Source organism: Thunnus thynnus, chromosome 22 (genome assembly GCF_963924715.1).
Source record: "Thunnus thynnus chromosome 22, fThuThy2.1, whole genome shotgun sequence".
In the NCBI taxonomy this organism is placed as follows: Eukaryota; Metazoa; Chordata; class Actinopteri; order Scombriformes; family Scombridae; genus Thunnus; species Thunnus thynnus.
Genome location: NC_089538.1, coordinates 22,319,059 through 22,335,554, shown reverse-complemented (window position 1 = coordinate 22,335,554; position 16,496 = coordinate 22,319,059). Strand labels below are relative to the sequence as shown.

The 16,496-nt window shown below is 38.4% G+C and overlaps 1 long non-coding RNA gene and 1 pseudogene across 2 annotated transcripts; one reads left to right on the top strand and one right to left on the bottom strand.

The window, feature by feature from the left end:
- Positions 1 to 2,993: 2,993 nt before the first annotated feature.
- The window catches only part of LOC137175188 (zinc finger protein 721-like), a 29,910-nt pseudogene continuing 16,407 nt past the window's right edge, over positions 2,994 to 16,496 (bottom strand).
- LOC137174741 (uncharacterized) lies at positions 7,395 to 9,407 on the top strand. Of its 2 annotated transcripts, none has more exons than XR_010925450.1 (2): positions 7,395 to 9,076; positions 9,255 to 9,407. It is a non-coding gene; the product is annotated as an uncharacterized lncRNA (long non-coding RNA). The 2 variants fall into 2 exon arrangements; XR_010925451.1 differs by having other exon boundaries at positions 7,395 to 9,161.

Genomic DNA, 16,496 nt, shown 5'->3' with positions numbered 1-16,496 from the left:
TTTAAAATATTGACCTGAAAAGCAGCTACAGCTGTGACATAAATTTAGTGGAGTAAAAATACAATAACACAATACAATAAAAAGTGTTTGTTACAAAATTGAAAGCTTTAAAAGTAAAAGTGCTCATTCTTGAGAATGGCTCCACTCAGTGTTTCACTATATATCTTTTATAGTATTGCCTTCTTGCCTTCTCTTTCAGCTCATTCAGAGCCATCCCAAAATGTCCCGTGGAATTGATATTCAAGCCTAAATATGTCAAATGTTTTGTATGCTCAATTTATATATTTCCTAATGTGAATTTATTTTTCAGGGAATTGGTTTGTTTTTCAAAGGTCAATATTTTGGTCTTCTCCAGTTTTACAGTTAGTGCCCATGCTTGACTGAACTTGTGGAGGATGTCCAGGCTCTGCTGTAAGACCTCTTTGGAGGGAGACAAGAGAACCAGGTCATCAGCAAACATCAGACATTTGACCTCTGTGTCCTGCAGAGTCACACCAGGAGCTGTGAATGTTTGCAGTTGTTCTGCAAATGTATTTATATATATGTTGAAGAAAGTTGGGCTCAAATTGCAGCCCTGTTTCACCCCATGATACTATTTGATGATTCTTTTGTTTCCATTGTAGGATAAAGTCCCTGCATGTTTTGAAGGCAGACAGCACAAGCCTCAAACAACAGATGAGCTCTTTCTTCAACACCCCAGGAATGCTGGCCAATAAAGTGAGAGTCCCAAACTCCTCACTGACCAGACCATCTAAACAACCTCCTGCAAACAGAAAGGATCAGATAAGGAACCCCCATCTCCTGGATGGTCACTAAAACAGGCCACTGACCCAAACCATCTTTGATCCTTCAAGCTACAAGAGCCAGCAAGATAGGAAGACCAATTCAAACCACGGTGTGAATTGATAGTACCATTTGGATAAAAGAACCCCACCATTAGTTATTATAACTCACCTCTAAGAGCCAGTCTCACATAGAGACGAACTGGCACCAACTTTAATCCCACTGTGGATTTTGATTTTGAGGACTTGAGTGACCAAGCCAAGAACTGATCACTGGGCAAACCAGCATAAGGCACAAGACATGCTGCACAATATGCCATGCCCCAGTGACATACAGACACTCACAGACATTTACCTGAACACACACACACACACACACACCCTCAAATGGCATGGACCCCTGCCGTTTGCTGTCAGACCAAAGACCAGAGGACTGTAAAACTCATGGATTAGTTTTAGATTTTGACTAAGGACAATTATTGTTGTATGTTGATAAGGTTTTTGTCATATGTGTGTTGTTATGTACTTTGGTTTGACTTCCACTGCCTTAAAGCCAAGACACGTACCACTAACATAATCCCATCATCCATGATAACACTATCATGTTTAGTACTATTCTGCTTGTTTCACTCTCAGAACACTAAAGCAACTATCCAAATTGCAAAAATTAGGAATCATGCAATTGTTAAATTGTAAATACTTTGATTAATGGAGTAAGCGTATTCAGGAACTGCACCCGCCTGTCCATGAACAGGAGGGGACTGACTCTGCTCCCCCAGAACTCTGTAACCCCTGGGATTGGCTAGGATGCACCTTCTGGGCAGGCAGACTGAAACTTAAAACTCTTATCTGAGACTCTGGGCTGTTTTTGAGCTGCTGTTTGCTGTTTTAGGCTGTGTTTTAAGCTGTTTCTAGGCGGCTCTTTTGGGCTGCTTGATGCTGGTTCTTCCTGCTTTCTGCCATGCCAGTGGAAAGCTTGCAGTTTGCTAGTCCGAAGATGTGACTCAGAGCATCTTCTGAATCTGGAGTCATGAGTTGAGAATCAAGCCTAGGAGAGCATGAGAGCATAAACCAGCTCTCTTCCAATGGAACCTTTTCAAAGCCGGACCGGCCGACTCACTCATCACTACCAGATCCAGACTCCAGCTCCTCACCCCAGCACATCGGACTCTTCTCTGCAAGAAGCCACCTCAGGGAGCAAGCAAGTATTCGCACAAAACCTTCATCAACTTGCTTAAACCCTGGTGCTTTCATGATTTGTAACTTCAATTGGCAATTTAGAACTAAGCTGTACCGTTGATCTGACTCGCTGCTTCTCAGTCAACAGTCAGCTCATCTGTTTATCAGGTTTTTTCATACTCATAACTGCACAATAAGTAACTCTGCATCATGCATTTCAGTCATTCACTAGCCATAGCCTTGTGTACCAGTTTCCCTTTCCCTCTTGTGTCTTGTTTGTAAAATGTTGAAGTGTTTAGTACTTGTAGCTGTAGTATTAGTAATAAACGTATATATAAAAGTGAACTTGTGTTTTCTTGTGCTTGCATCTCACTTGACATTAAAAGACCTATACCCTTGAAAAATCATAATTAAGAAAAATAACAATCATAATTCTAATTGACCTCTCTTGTGTGTCCAAAAAGGAGGACTATTCCCCTATTATTATACCTACTCTAATATGAGTTATGTCACTGGACAGATAATTTCATGGTGGAGTTGTGCACAATAATAATTCATAATTCACACCATAAAATCATTAAGATATTTGAGTGCACAAATTCCTACACCATTTTAATTGCACATTTGTTATTCAAATACATTATTTTAATTAAATCATAGGTTTTACCCCCTATACCACTCCCTAATAATCAACAAAAGAGCCCATCATGCCAAATACAGTCAAAGGCCTTTTTGAAATCTAAAAACCATGAATACATTTTATTTTTATTTTGGTACACGTGTGTTAAACACAGCACACATACATTAACCAATCTAACCCCTACTCCTACTCTAAAGGTCAGAGGTAATGTAACTCCCATGAACACTTTACACAGCACTCATGTTCCTGTCCAAAAGTTTTTTAAAATCTATTTTAAGTTCATCAATCTGTGCACTCAGTTTATGATTTTGTTTGCAGAGTAAGGAAACAAGAAGCTGTTGTTTTTTTATGAGCTAGTGCCACCAACAGGAAACAAACATGACCAAAACAGATATCAAACAGCTGATTTATTCATCTGACTCATAGAATAATGTTTTAACAATGATTACATTTTAAAGGTTTTGAAATAAACAATGAAATGTAAACTCATTAAAGCTTCACTTGAACAGCTGAAGAAGAAGAAGAAGAAGAAGAAGAAGAAGAAGAAGAAGAAGAAGAAGAAGAAGAAGTGAATATTTCTCATTTCAGGTCAAACTGAAAACAAGTCAAAAGAAAAACCTGTCAAACATCTGGTTAGAGAAAAAGCTCATGCTCAGTCCTAGCAGCTGTGGTTGCCATGAAGACGCATCATCATATAGTCTCTGCTGATGGAAGTTTGGGAAACGTTCTTTTTTTCGTCCTAACAGCAGAACAAAGTTTCAACACGTTGGCTAAAAGCGACAAGTGTTGTTCACTACAAACATAAAAAAATATATATAAAATTACACCATGTCTTATTCATTAAAGGTAGATCCAACAGTACAGTACTTGACTACACATAGTTATATTCCAGCACTGAAGTAGAACAATGAGGAGGTGTGGACGACTCAGACTGTAATGATCTAAACCTGTTTACCAACTCTGCTGCTGACTGAACAAAGATCAGAAAGATTAGGGATATTAAAGTCTCAGTGTGCTTCAAACAAAGTATTCGTCAGGTCATTACACTGAGTCTGAAAACTCCCCTAACATCTCACAACTGTCTGACCTCACAGTTGTTGAATCCAACAATTCAACTAGGGTAGGGAACTAGGGAATCCAACTGGGCTGCTTATGGCAAAGACACTGATTCTAAAGTTACAGCTGGCAGACCTCAGTTTGTAGAGAAACTCAGGATAGAACAACACTGTTATAAAGGGCATGAAGAGACGGGGGACACCACTGATCTGCCTCTAAAATATGTTCAACACGATGTTGAGTGACTGCATCGGTGGGATTTTAAGGACCTACCATGAGCATAAGTTTTCCCACATTGTTCACACCAGTACAGCTTCTCTCCAGTGTGCATGCGTTGGTGCCGTTTTAGATTACTGTCTGTAGTGAAAGCTTTCCCACATTGTTCACACCAGTACGGCTTCTCTCCAGTGTGAATGCGTTGGTGCCTTTTTAGATTACTGTCTTGAGAGAAAGTTTTCCCACATTGTTCACACCAGTATGGCTTCTCTCCAGTGTGAATGCGTTGGTGGCTTTTTAGAGTACTGTCTGTAGTGAAAGTTCTCCCACAGTGTTCACACCAGTATGGCTTCTCTCCAGTGTGAATGCGTTGGTGGCTTTTTAGATTACTGTCTGTAGTGAAAGTTCTCCCACAGTGTTCACACCAGTACGGCTTCTCTCCAGTGTGAATGTGTTGGTGGATTGTCAGGTGTCTGGCTGTGGTGAAATTTTTCCCACACTGCTGACAGTTGTATGGCTTCTCTCCAGTGTGAATGCCTTGGTGGCTTTTTAGATTACTGTCTGTAGTGAAAGTTCTCCCACAGTGTTCACACCAGTACGGCTTCTCTCCAGTGTGAATGCGTTGGTGGTTTTTTAGATTACTATATTGAGAGAAAGTTTTCCCACATTGTTCACACCAGTATGGTTTCTCTCCAGTGTGAATGCGTTGGTGGATTTTTAGACCACTGTAATCAGTGAACGTTTTCCCACATTGCTCACATGAGTATGGCTTCTCTCCAGTGTGAATGCGTTGGTGGCTTTTCAGACAACTGTCTCTAGTAAAAGCTTTCCCACATTGCTCACAGCTGTATGGCTTCTCTCCAGTGTGAATGCGTTGGTGCCTTTTTAGATGACTTTTTCTAGTGAAAGCTTTCCCACATTGCTCACAGTTGTACGGCTTCTCTCCAGTGTGAATGTGTCGATGGATATTTAGATGAGTGACTGTATTGAACGCTTTCCCACATTGCTCACAGTTGTACGGCTTCTCTCCAGTGTGAATACGTTGGTGGACTTTTAGATGAGTGACTGTATTGAAAGTTTTCCCACACTGGTCACAGCTTGGACGTTTCTGTCCTGTATGAACTTTCTGATGAATCTTTAAATATTTCGATGTCGTGAAGGCTTTGTCACAGTGCTGACAGCAGTGATGTTTGAGTCTCTGTCTTCCTGTTTGTTTCTATGACAACAGACAAACACACAGAGAAAGAGAGAGAGAGATGACATGGTAAAGCGAGTGATCTAAAACCATAAATAGAGTTGCATTATAGTAAATTTATATGACTGATAGTGAACTATGCTGACATTGTTCAATGTGAGATGTAACAGGCTGTGCAGCTCGCTGCAGATTTGTACCTGGATGCTCCTTATTATGCATCATCATGAAATGTTAAGACACATTCAAATGAATGTCATTGGTATCAGCTTATTTTCAAATGCATTTATCTTAATCTTCTTTGTTGCTTAAAGCAATTCCTTGTTTCGCTCTGATCAGATCCTCTTTATGAATCTCTTTGTCTCCTTGGGACTTGGTAACAATTTATGTTTCAGACTCTTTCTGATTGGAATAATTAACCTGTATTTGTTCGTTGTCATTAACTGGTTGATTTAAAAATGATTGTTCTCTTAAAACAAATAGCATATTTTCAAAATCTGTGGGAAATCTCAAAAACACACAGAGAAAGAGAGAGAGAGATGACATGGTAAAGCGAGTGATCTAAAACCATAAATAGAGTTGCATTATGGTAAATGTAGGACCCAGAGACAATCTGTGAAACTTCACTTCTTCTTTCCCCTTTGTTTCATTGACAGCTGTACAGACTGGTGGAGCAGGTGGTGAATTGATGAATGATGAAAGCAGCTAAATGTAGCAGGCAACTATTGTTTGTTTGATTTTGTCATTTGAAGTATGAATTGAAGTTATTATTTGAAGTTTTGCACTTGGCAGTTTATCTTTGCAATCGTTTTTAAATTTGTATTAAGTATTCATTTTACCCTTTGTCTTAGTAGAGAGAGACAGTTCAGAGTAGTAAATGTTTACATTCGATTCAGTATGATTTTTTTTCCTTGAGACCTTAAGTGTCTACTGCAGTCAAATGGAAAGAGTAACTAAAAACAGCAATTTAGAATCAAATCTATGAATGTATTGAATTGAGAACTGATTTTGAATCAAAAATCGTTTAGAACCGCAAATTGTTCATGAATCGAATTGTGACCCCAAGAAACGGAATGAAATTGAGTTGTGAGATTCCCTGAATCATGCAACCCTAATAACTATATCCTGCATACTATGAGGTGTAACTGACGGCAGTGACATTAATACAGAACATGAATCTGTACACAGAATAATCTTTTTACTTGTAACTCACCTGTATACAGTAATACTGTTGCAACTGCCATCCTGTCAACTGTGAAAACTGACAAATGATCTGATGCCCTTCTTTAAACAGAAACTTGTAAGGCCAGTATACTAAAAGCAAAACATGTGCTCCCTGTGTTCAGATCCATCTGTATGGGACCGATAATGTACTTTTACTTAAGTAGGGTTTTCCATGCAGGACTTTTACGTGTAATTGAGCATTTTTGCACTGTATTGTTTGTATTATATTTTAATATCATATTGATGTTTTAATTTAAGTTAAGGATCTGAACACTTCTTCGAACACTGCAGATATGTTTGAAACATGGACTACATGTCCCCTGTTAGCAGCGCTGAAGGCACAGTGAAGCTCAGTATCTGTCATTAACTAGAAATCCTGTTCAGAAACATTTAAAATGTCTTATTACAGTTTGTCTTTTGTTGTGCGCGCTCCCGCGAAAGGCGGGATTTTACTACGATGTACTGTGTATGCGCAAATCTAAAGTAAACAACAGAACATTATTTTCTAACTTTGTTCATATTACTCGCAACAAGGTGAAACCAGAAAACACTGAGACCTTTTGTAGTTTTTACGCCCGACAAACTCCGTGAACACAAAGCCCGGAAGTGTTTTAGTTTTCTATTTTTTTCTTTCAAACAACAGAATGAGACACATGGACCCTCGTGACTCGTTCTCGTGTCTTTGGTCTCATCATGAAGTCATGAACACTGACCTGTTTATCGGTGGTAGCACAGGGTGATCCTGATTCTTCCCTTTTAACAGGGTTGTTGGTAAGGTGCTCTGGGTTCTGGTTCTCCTCCATTCTGCTCTTGTGGTGGCCCTGGACGTAGAAATCCAGCAGGACTGTCTCTGACTGAGGGACTGCTTCTCTGTCCAGTCAAAAATATCACGTCGTTGTTCTCGCGATATCACAGCGTCTCGCGGTCACTTGGAGCTCGTTTGAGATGAACTGAACCTTCGCTAAGCCCCGCCCTGCATAGTTACCGTTACTAAGGTGGCGGATTTTTTTTTAAATCAAAATGTCTTCTTTATTTCCTTCAGATAAATTATACTGGACTGCGGCGTTGGGACAAATGAATAACAAACAATAATGAGGTAAAAGACGTTTTTTATAAACTAATTTCTCAGAATACACCCTGTAAAAACATATGTTGCACAAAGATTTGAAGTTTAACAGCATGTAATGTGTGCTTTTTGTAATTCCTGACCTGAAAAACTTGAATTTTGGAAACTTCCTGTGGACTAAAAAAACTTTTACTGTGAATTTAAAGAACTTAAAAGGACTTACCTTCTACTCTACTGACACTAGAAACAACAACGTTTTAATGTCAGTCTTTTTATTGTACTGTGACAATATTTTACTCATAAAAGTAAATGTTGAGCAAATAAAACAACTATTTATTTATTTAAATAATGAACTAAAAACATCAGAAACTTATTGAAAAACAGTCAAAAGAACAACTCATACCTAAATTTTATTTGTATTGCTTGTCTTTTCTGTTAATGTATGAATGCTTATGTACACATACATTAGAATAAAAGTACAGAAGTATCTGTTGCTAAATGTACTAAACGTATCAAAAGTAAAAGTACTCATTATACAAAATGGTTTTCTAATATTTATTTTTCAGTAATAGATCCAATACTCCAAAACTTGAATATTAGTACTGATTCATTGCAGCATTTTAATATAGTGAATGCAGAGCTAATTTTAAAGATTTATACTGTTGCATAGTCTCAATTAATGTTTTACATTAAAAATATTGACCTGAAAAGCAGCTACAGCTGTGACATAAATTTAGTGGAGTAAAAATACAATAACACAATACAATAAAAAGTGTTTGTTACAAAATTGAAAGCTTTAAAAGTAAAAGTACTCATTCTTGAGAATGACTCCACTCAGTGTTTCACTATATATCTTTTATAGTATTGGGAGGGGATTGGGGCTGGTGTGCCAGCTGTTGACAATCCTCACAGTTTGAGGGAAGAGGCTGTTGAAGAGACTGGTATAGGAGGCCCTGATGCTCTGGTGCCTCCTACTGGATGGTAGCAGGATGAGGAGGCTGTGGCAGGGGTGGGTGGGGTCCTTCATGATGCTGAGGGCCTTGTGGGTGCACCGTGTTTCATAGGTATGTTGTGTGAAGGGGAGAGAAGTACAGCATTTGAGAAGGAAGCTACAAAAAACGGTTAAAATGTGTGAAAATGTCCTGTAATGTTCAGTTTTCTGTGATTATTACATCTCTCTCAAATTCAAATAAGTTTTATTGGCATGACAGATCAGAAACCTATATTGCCAAAGCAGTACAAAAAAATTATTAACATTGACAGACGATTAGTAGTAAATATACAATAATATGCACACATCAACAATCATGTCAAATGCAATATAATAAAAGGCATTAAATAACAATTACATTCAATTCAACTCATGACCATATAGGACAGAAAAGCTGTCCATAATGTATGGAAGGAATGAGTCCAGAATTTTGAGTCAGGAGTGTCAATAGGAATTCAAAAGCCCTTCTTGCCTTCTCTTTCAGCTCATTCAGAGCCACCCCAAAATGTCCCGTGGAATTGATATTCAAGCCTAAATATGTCAAATGTTTTGTATGCTCAATTTATATATTTCCTAATGTGAATTTATTTTTCAGGGAATTGGTTTGTTTTTCAAGGGTCAATATTTTGGTCTTCTCCATTTTTACAGTTAGTGCCCATGCTTGACTGAACTTGTGGAGGATGTCCAGGCTCTGCTGTAAGGCCTCTTTGGAGGGAGACAAGAGAACCAGGTCATCAGCAGACATCAGACATTTGACCTCTGTGTCCTGCAGAGTCACACCAGGAGCTGTGGATGTTTGCAGTTGTTCTGCAAATGTATTTATATATATGTTGAAGAAGGTTGGGCTCAAATTGCAGCCCTGTTTCACCCCATGATACTATTTGATGGTTCTTTTGTTTCCATTGTAGGATAAAGTCCCTGCATGTTTTGAAGGCAGACAGCACAAGCCTCAAACAACAGATGAGCTCTTTCTTCAACACCCCAGGAATGCTGGCCAATAAAGTGAGAGTCCCAAACTCCTCACTGACCAGACCATCTAAACAACCTCCTGCAAACAGAAAGGATCAGATAAGGAACCCCCATCTCCTGCATGGTCACCAAACCAGGCCACTGACCCAAACCATCTTTGATCCTTCAAGCTACAAGAGCAAGATAGGAAGACCAATTCAAACCTGGTGTGAATTGATAGTACCATTTGGACAAAAGACCCCCACCATTGGTTATCATAACTCACCTCTAAGAGCCAGTCTCACATAGAGAACTTTAATCCCACTTGGATTTTGATTTTGAGGACTTGAGTGACCAAGCCAAGAACTGATCACTGGGCAAACCAGCATAAGACACAAGACATGCTGCGCAATATGCCATGCCCCAGTGACATACAGACACTCACAGACATTTACCTGAACACAAACACACACACACACACACACACCCTCAAATGGCATGGACCCCTGCCGTTTGCTGTCAGACCAAAGACCAGAGGACTGTAAAACTCATGGATTAGTTTTAGATTTTGACTAAGGACAATTATTGTTGTATGTTGATAAGGTGTTTATTAGACTTTTATTCCACTGCCTTTAAGCTAAGACACGTACCACTAACATCCATGATAACACTATCACGTTTAGAACCATTCTTCTAGTTTCACTCTCAGAACACTAAAGCAACTATCCAAATTGCAAAAATTAGGAATCATGCAATTGTTAAATTGTAAATACTTTGATTAATGGAGTAACCGTATTCAGGAACTGTACCCGCCTTTCCATGAACAGGAGGGGACTAACTCTGCTCCCCCAGAACTCTGTAACCCCTGGCATTGGCTAGGATGCACCTTCTGGGCGGGCAGACTGAAACTTAAAACTCTTATCTGAGACTCTGGGCTGTTTTTGGGCTGCTTGATGCTGGTTGCTGGTTCTTCCTGCTTTCTGCCATGCCAGTGGAAAGCTTGCAGTTTGCTAGTCTGAAGATGTGACTCAGAGCATCTTCTGAATCTGGAGTCATGAGTTGAGAATCAAGCCTAGGAGAGCATGAGAGCATAAACCAGGAGCTCTCTTCCAATGGAACCTTTTCAAAGCCGGACTGGCCGACTCCCTCATTAATACCAGATCCAGACTCCAGCTCCTCACCCCAGCACATCGGACTCCATTCTGCGCCAGAAGCCACCTCAGGGAGCAAGCAAGTATTCGTACAAAACCTTCATCAACTTGCTTAAACCCTGGTGCTTTCATGATTTGTAACTTCAATCGACAATTTAGAACTAAACTGTTGTACCGTTGATCTGACTCAGTCAACAGTCATCTGTTTATCAGGTTTTTTCATACTCATATACTGTGTTAAACACAGCACACATACATTAACCAATCTAACCCCCACTCCTTCTACTCTAAAGGTCAGAGGTCACGTAACTGCCATGAACACTTTACACAGCACTCATGTTCCTGTCCAAAAGTTTTTTAAAATCTATTTTAAGTTCATCAATCTGTGCACTCAGTTTATGATTTTGTTTGCAGAGTAAGGAAACAAGAAGCAGTTATTTTTTTTATGAGCTAGCGCCACCAGCAGGAAACAAACATGACCAAAACAGATATCAAACAGCTGATTTATTCATCTGACTCATAGAATAATGTTTTAACAATGATTACATTTTAAAAGGTTTTGAAATAAAACAACAATGAAATGTAAACTCATTAAAGCTTCACTTGAACAGCTGAAGAAGAAGAAGAAGTGAATATTTCTCATTTCAGGTCAAACTGAAAACAAGTCAAAAGAAAAACCTGTCAAACATCTGGTTAGAGAAAAAGCTCATGCTCAGTCCTAGCAGCTGTGATTGCCATGAAGACGCATCATCATATAGTCTCTGCTGATGGAAGTTTGGGAAACGTTCTTTTTTTCGTCCTAACAGCAGAACAAAGTTTCAACACGTTGGCTAAAAGCGACAAGTGTTGTTCACTACAAACATAAAAAAATATATATAAAATTACATCATGTCTTATTCATTAAAGGTAGATCCAACAGTACAGTACTTCGCTACACATGGTTAGTTATATTCCAGCACTGAAGTAGAATAATGAGGAGGTGTGGACGACTCAGACTGTAATGATTTGTTTACCAACTCTGCTACTGACTGAACAAAGATCAGAAAGATTAGGGATATTAAAGTCTCAGTGTGCTTCAAACAAAGTATTCGTCAGGTCGTCACACTGAGTCTGAAAACTCCCCTAACATCTCACAACTGTCTGACCTCACAGTTGTTGAATCCAACAATTCAACTATCTCTGGAACCTTTGAAGCTTTTCTATGTCACATGACAGTAAACTGAATTAGTTGGGGATTTTGGATTGTTGATCAGACAAAACAAGACATGAAGACGTCACCTTAGACTGTAAGACATAACAGGCATTTTTCGGTATTTTCATATTTTTCTGACATTTTATGAACTAATTGCCTCAAAATTTATATGACTGGTAGTGAACTATGCTGACATTGTTCAATGTGAGATGTAACAGGCTGTGCAGATCTCTGCAGATTTGTACCTGGATGCTCCTTATTATGCATCATCATGAAATGTTAAGACACATTCAAATGAATTTCATTGTTATCAACTTATTTTCAAATGCATTTATCTTAATCTTCCTTGTTTCTTAAAACAATTCCTTGTTTCGCTCTAATCAGATCCTCTTTATGAATCTCTTTGTCTCCTTGGGAGTTGGTAACAATTTATGTTTCAGGCTCTTTCTGATTGGAATAATTAACCTGTATTTGTTTGCTGTCATTAAGTGGTTGATTTAAAAATGATTGTTCTCTTAACACAAATAGCACATTTTCAAAATCTAATTACCATTAAACTGAACTCAATTGTCTGTAAAACCACCAAAAACAAATCCTGAATCCACCTTAAACTCATTTAAACTAATTTGAAGCTTTCTTTAAGTTACTTTAAATGCTGTTACTTTCCCCCCCATTGACGATGTTACGCTACTCACACTTTCAGCAATTCTATGACGTGGATCAACATGAAACTCAAGTTGAAAAATGAAAACGCTTCCAGGGTAGAAGTAATCTACAACCAAGCACTGAGCTTAAAAATTGGTCACATGGAAAAATTGGCTAATGGCAAAGACACTGATTCTAAAGTTTCAGCTGGCAGACCTCAGTTTGTAGAGAAACTCAGGATAGAACAACACTGTTATTAAAGGCATGAAGAGACGGGGGACACCACTGATCTGCCTCTAAAACATGTTCAACACAATGTTGAGTGACTGCATCGGTGGGATTTTAAGGACCTACCATGAGCAAAATTTTTCCCACATTTGTCACACCAGTACGGCTTCTCTCCGGTGTGAATGCGTTGGTGCCGTTTTAGAGTACTGTCTTGAGAGAAAGTTTTCCCACATTGCTCACACCAGTACGGCTTCTCTCCAGTGTGAATGCGTTGGTGCCTTTTTAGAGTACTGTCTGTAGTGAAAGTTTTCCCACATCGTTCACACCAGTACGGCTTCTCTCCAGTATGAATGCGTTGGTGCCTTTTTCGATTACTGTCTGTAGTGAAAGTTCTCCCACAGTGTTCACACCAGTACGGCTTCTCTCCAGTGTGAATGCGTTGGTGGCTTATTAGATTACTGTCGTTAGTAAAACTTTTACCACATAGTTCACACCGGTACGGCTTCTCTCCAGTGTGGATACGTTGGTGGACTATCAGATGACTGACTGTAGTGAAAGTGTTCCCACACTGCTCACAGCTGTACGGCTTTTCTCCAGTGTGAATGTATTGGTGGCTTTTTAGATTACTGTATTGAGAGAAAGTTTTCCCACATTGTTTACATCTGTACGGCTTCTCTCCAGTGTGAATACGTTTGTGGCTTTTTAGATGAGTGACTGTATTGAAAGCTTTCCCACACTGGTCACAGCTTGGACGTTTCTGTCCTGTATGAACTTTCTGATGAATCTTTAAATATTTCGATGTCGTGAAGGCTTTGTTACAGTGCTGACAGCAGTGATGTTTGAGTCTCTGTCTTCCTGTTTGTTTCTATGACAACAGACAAACACACAGAGAAAGAGAGAGAGATGACATGGTAAAGTGAGTGATCTAAAACCATAAATAGAGTTGCATTATAGTAAATGTAAGACTCATAGACAATCTGTGAAACTTCACTTCTTCTTTCCCGTTTGTTTCATTGACAGCTGTACAGACTGGTGGAGCAGGTGGTGAATTGATGAATGATGAAAGCAGCTGAATGTAGCAGGCAACTATTGTTTGTTTGATTTTGTCATTTGAAGTATGAATTGAATTTATTATTTGAAGTTTTGCACTTGGCAGTTTATCTTTGCAATCGTTTTTATATTTGTATTAAGTATTCATTTTAACCTTTGTCTTAGTAGAGAGAGACAGTTCAGAGTAGTAAATGTTTACATTCGATTCAGTATGATTTTTTTTCCCTTGAGACCTTAAGTGTCTATTGCAGTCAAATGGAAAGAGTAACTAAAAACAGCAATCTAGAATCAGATCTATGTATGTATTGAATTGAGAATTGATTATGATTCAAAAATCGTTTTGAATCACAAATCGTTCGTGAATCAAATCGTGACCCCGATAATTGGAATCAAATTGAAATGTGAAATTTCCTGAATGGTGCACCTCTAATAACTATATCCCGCCTACTGTGAGGTGTAACTGACGGCAGTGACATTAATGCAGAAGACAAAAACTGTACACAGAATAATCTTTTTACTTGTAACTCACCTGTACACTGTAATGCTGTTGCAACTACCATCCTGACGACTGTGAAAACTGACAAATGATCTGATGCCCTTCTTTAAACAGAAACTTGTAAGGCCGGTATACTAAAAGCAAAACCTGTGCTCCCTGTATTCGGATCCTTGGATCCATCTGTAGATACTGGGACTGCTAATGTACTTTTGCTTAAGTAGGATTTTTCATGTAGAAGTTTTACTTGTAATTGAGTATTTTTACATTGCTGTATTGGTACTTTTACTTAGTTGACCCGCGAGACTCGTCCTCGTGTCTTTAGCCTCGTTATGAAGCCGGTTTTATCATGAAGTCATGAACACTGACCTGTTTATCGGTGGTAGCAGAGGGTGAGTCTGGTTCTTCCCTTTTACCGGGGTTGTAGATAAGGTGCTCCGGGTTCTGGTTCTCCTCCATTCTGCTCTTATGGTGGTCCTGGTCGTTGAAATCCAGCAAGACTCTATGACGGATGACATGTGTTGCTGCCCGATTTGAATCGCTACCCGATTTATATCACGCATGGGCATCACTGCTCGATCTATACCGCGCATGCGCGTAAACTGACAGCTACGTACGGCAACTCCTTTGGACAAACAACACTAGAGTTGAGTTTAACGGTTTCTATCACTGCTCGGCACCTGACGTGACCACAGTACTACTACATCCACAAAAATGAAAACTTTCGAGTATCATCAACTTTTGAGAGATTACATCTGTAACGATGTATTTCACCCCAGTCTTTCCAGGATGGTGCGAAGTGAAATGCACCGTGCCGCTTCCAACTATATAATTAAAGGTAACTTAAGCTCATTCGGCCAGTATGCACAGTAGGTTAAGTTAACATTTTCCCGGGCAAATTAGTATATGGTGACCAGACGTTGTCCCGGTTACCGTTACTAAGATGGTGGATTTTTTAAATCAAAATGGCTCCTTGATTTCCTTCAGATAAATTATACTGGACTGCAGCTTTGGGGTAAATGAATAATAAAGAATAATGAGGTAAAAGAGGTTTCTAGAGTACACCCTGTATAAACATATGTTGTAGACAGATTTGAAGTTTAACACGATAAAATGTGTTTTTTAAAAATTCCTGCCTTGAAACACTTGAATTTTGGAAACTTTCTTCGGACTAAAAAAAAAACTTCTAATGTGAATTTAAAGAATTTAAAGGACTTACCATCTACTCTGATGAAACTAGAAACACTGACATTTTAATGTCAGTCCTTTTATTATACTGGGACAATATTTTACTTCTAAAAGTAAATGTTCAGCAAATAAAACCACTATTTATTTATAAATGAACTAAAAACATCAGAAACAGTCAAAAGAACAATTCATAAATTCAAAATTTTATTTGTATTGCTTGTTTTTACTATTAATGTTTATGTACACTTATATTAGTATAAAAGCACATAAGTATCTGTTGCAAAATGTACTAAACATATCAAAAGTAAAAGTACTCATTCTACAAAATGGTTTTCTAATATTTCTTTTATATTACTGGAATATTAGTACTGATTCATTACAGCATTTTAATATGGTGAATGCAGAGCTAATTTTAAAGATTCATACTGTTGCATAATCTAAATTGATATGTTTTACATTTAAAATATTGACCTGAAAAACAGCTACAGCTGTGACATAAATGTAGTGTACAATAACACAATTATTCACAAGTATTCGTTACAAAATTGAAAGTACCAAAAGTAAAAGTACTCATTCTAGAGAATGGCTCACATAATCCCGATGGATGTCTCCCTATAAGATAAGAGTTTTATTTAGTTTGGTCTGTCCAACCCTCAGCCTTGTGAAGGTGCAGTATATGACATTCAGCCCCACTAGATGTCGAACTACAGCAACAGTATATCGGACAAAAATAAATGCACACATTGTTTACTCAATAAAGTAGGAAAATAAAAGAAAGCAGCATCTGAACAAACAGCTCACAAAACTCTAAATTAACTGTCAAAATAGACAATGCTAAATTTACTGAGTTCACACCTACCCTAGAGACGTGTGTATAACTATTTAGTTGTTACTTAGAGTTATGTTTTAACTTATCTCTGTGGTGCAACTGCTTTATGATCTGTGCAGCTCTTTGGTAATTTACTGCTGGCTCTAATGTCTGCGTAGCATCTTGATATCTTGACAACGTCATAGCACAGATTCAATGTAAAGTGTAAGCTTTACGCTATATTCAGTGAGTGATAATGGTGGTGGGGTAATGTGTTTGGGGGGAAGGGTGAGGAGGGGTTTGATATCAATGATCAATACAATAATAATAATAATGTCTTTAAAATGGTAAATGTCATAACTGTTTCATGGTCAGACTTCCTTTTGTTCAAGTTAGAGCAGTCCTCTACATTTTGCTGAACATAATTTTACTGTGTGAGTGAAACAT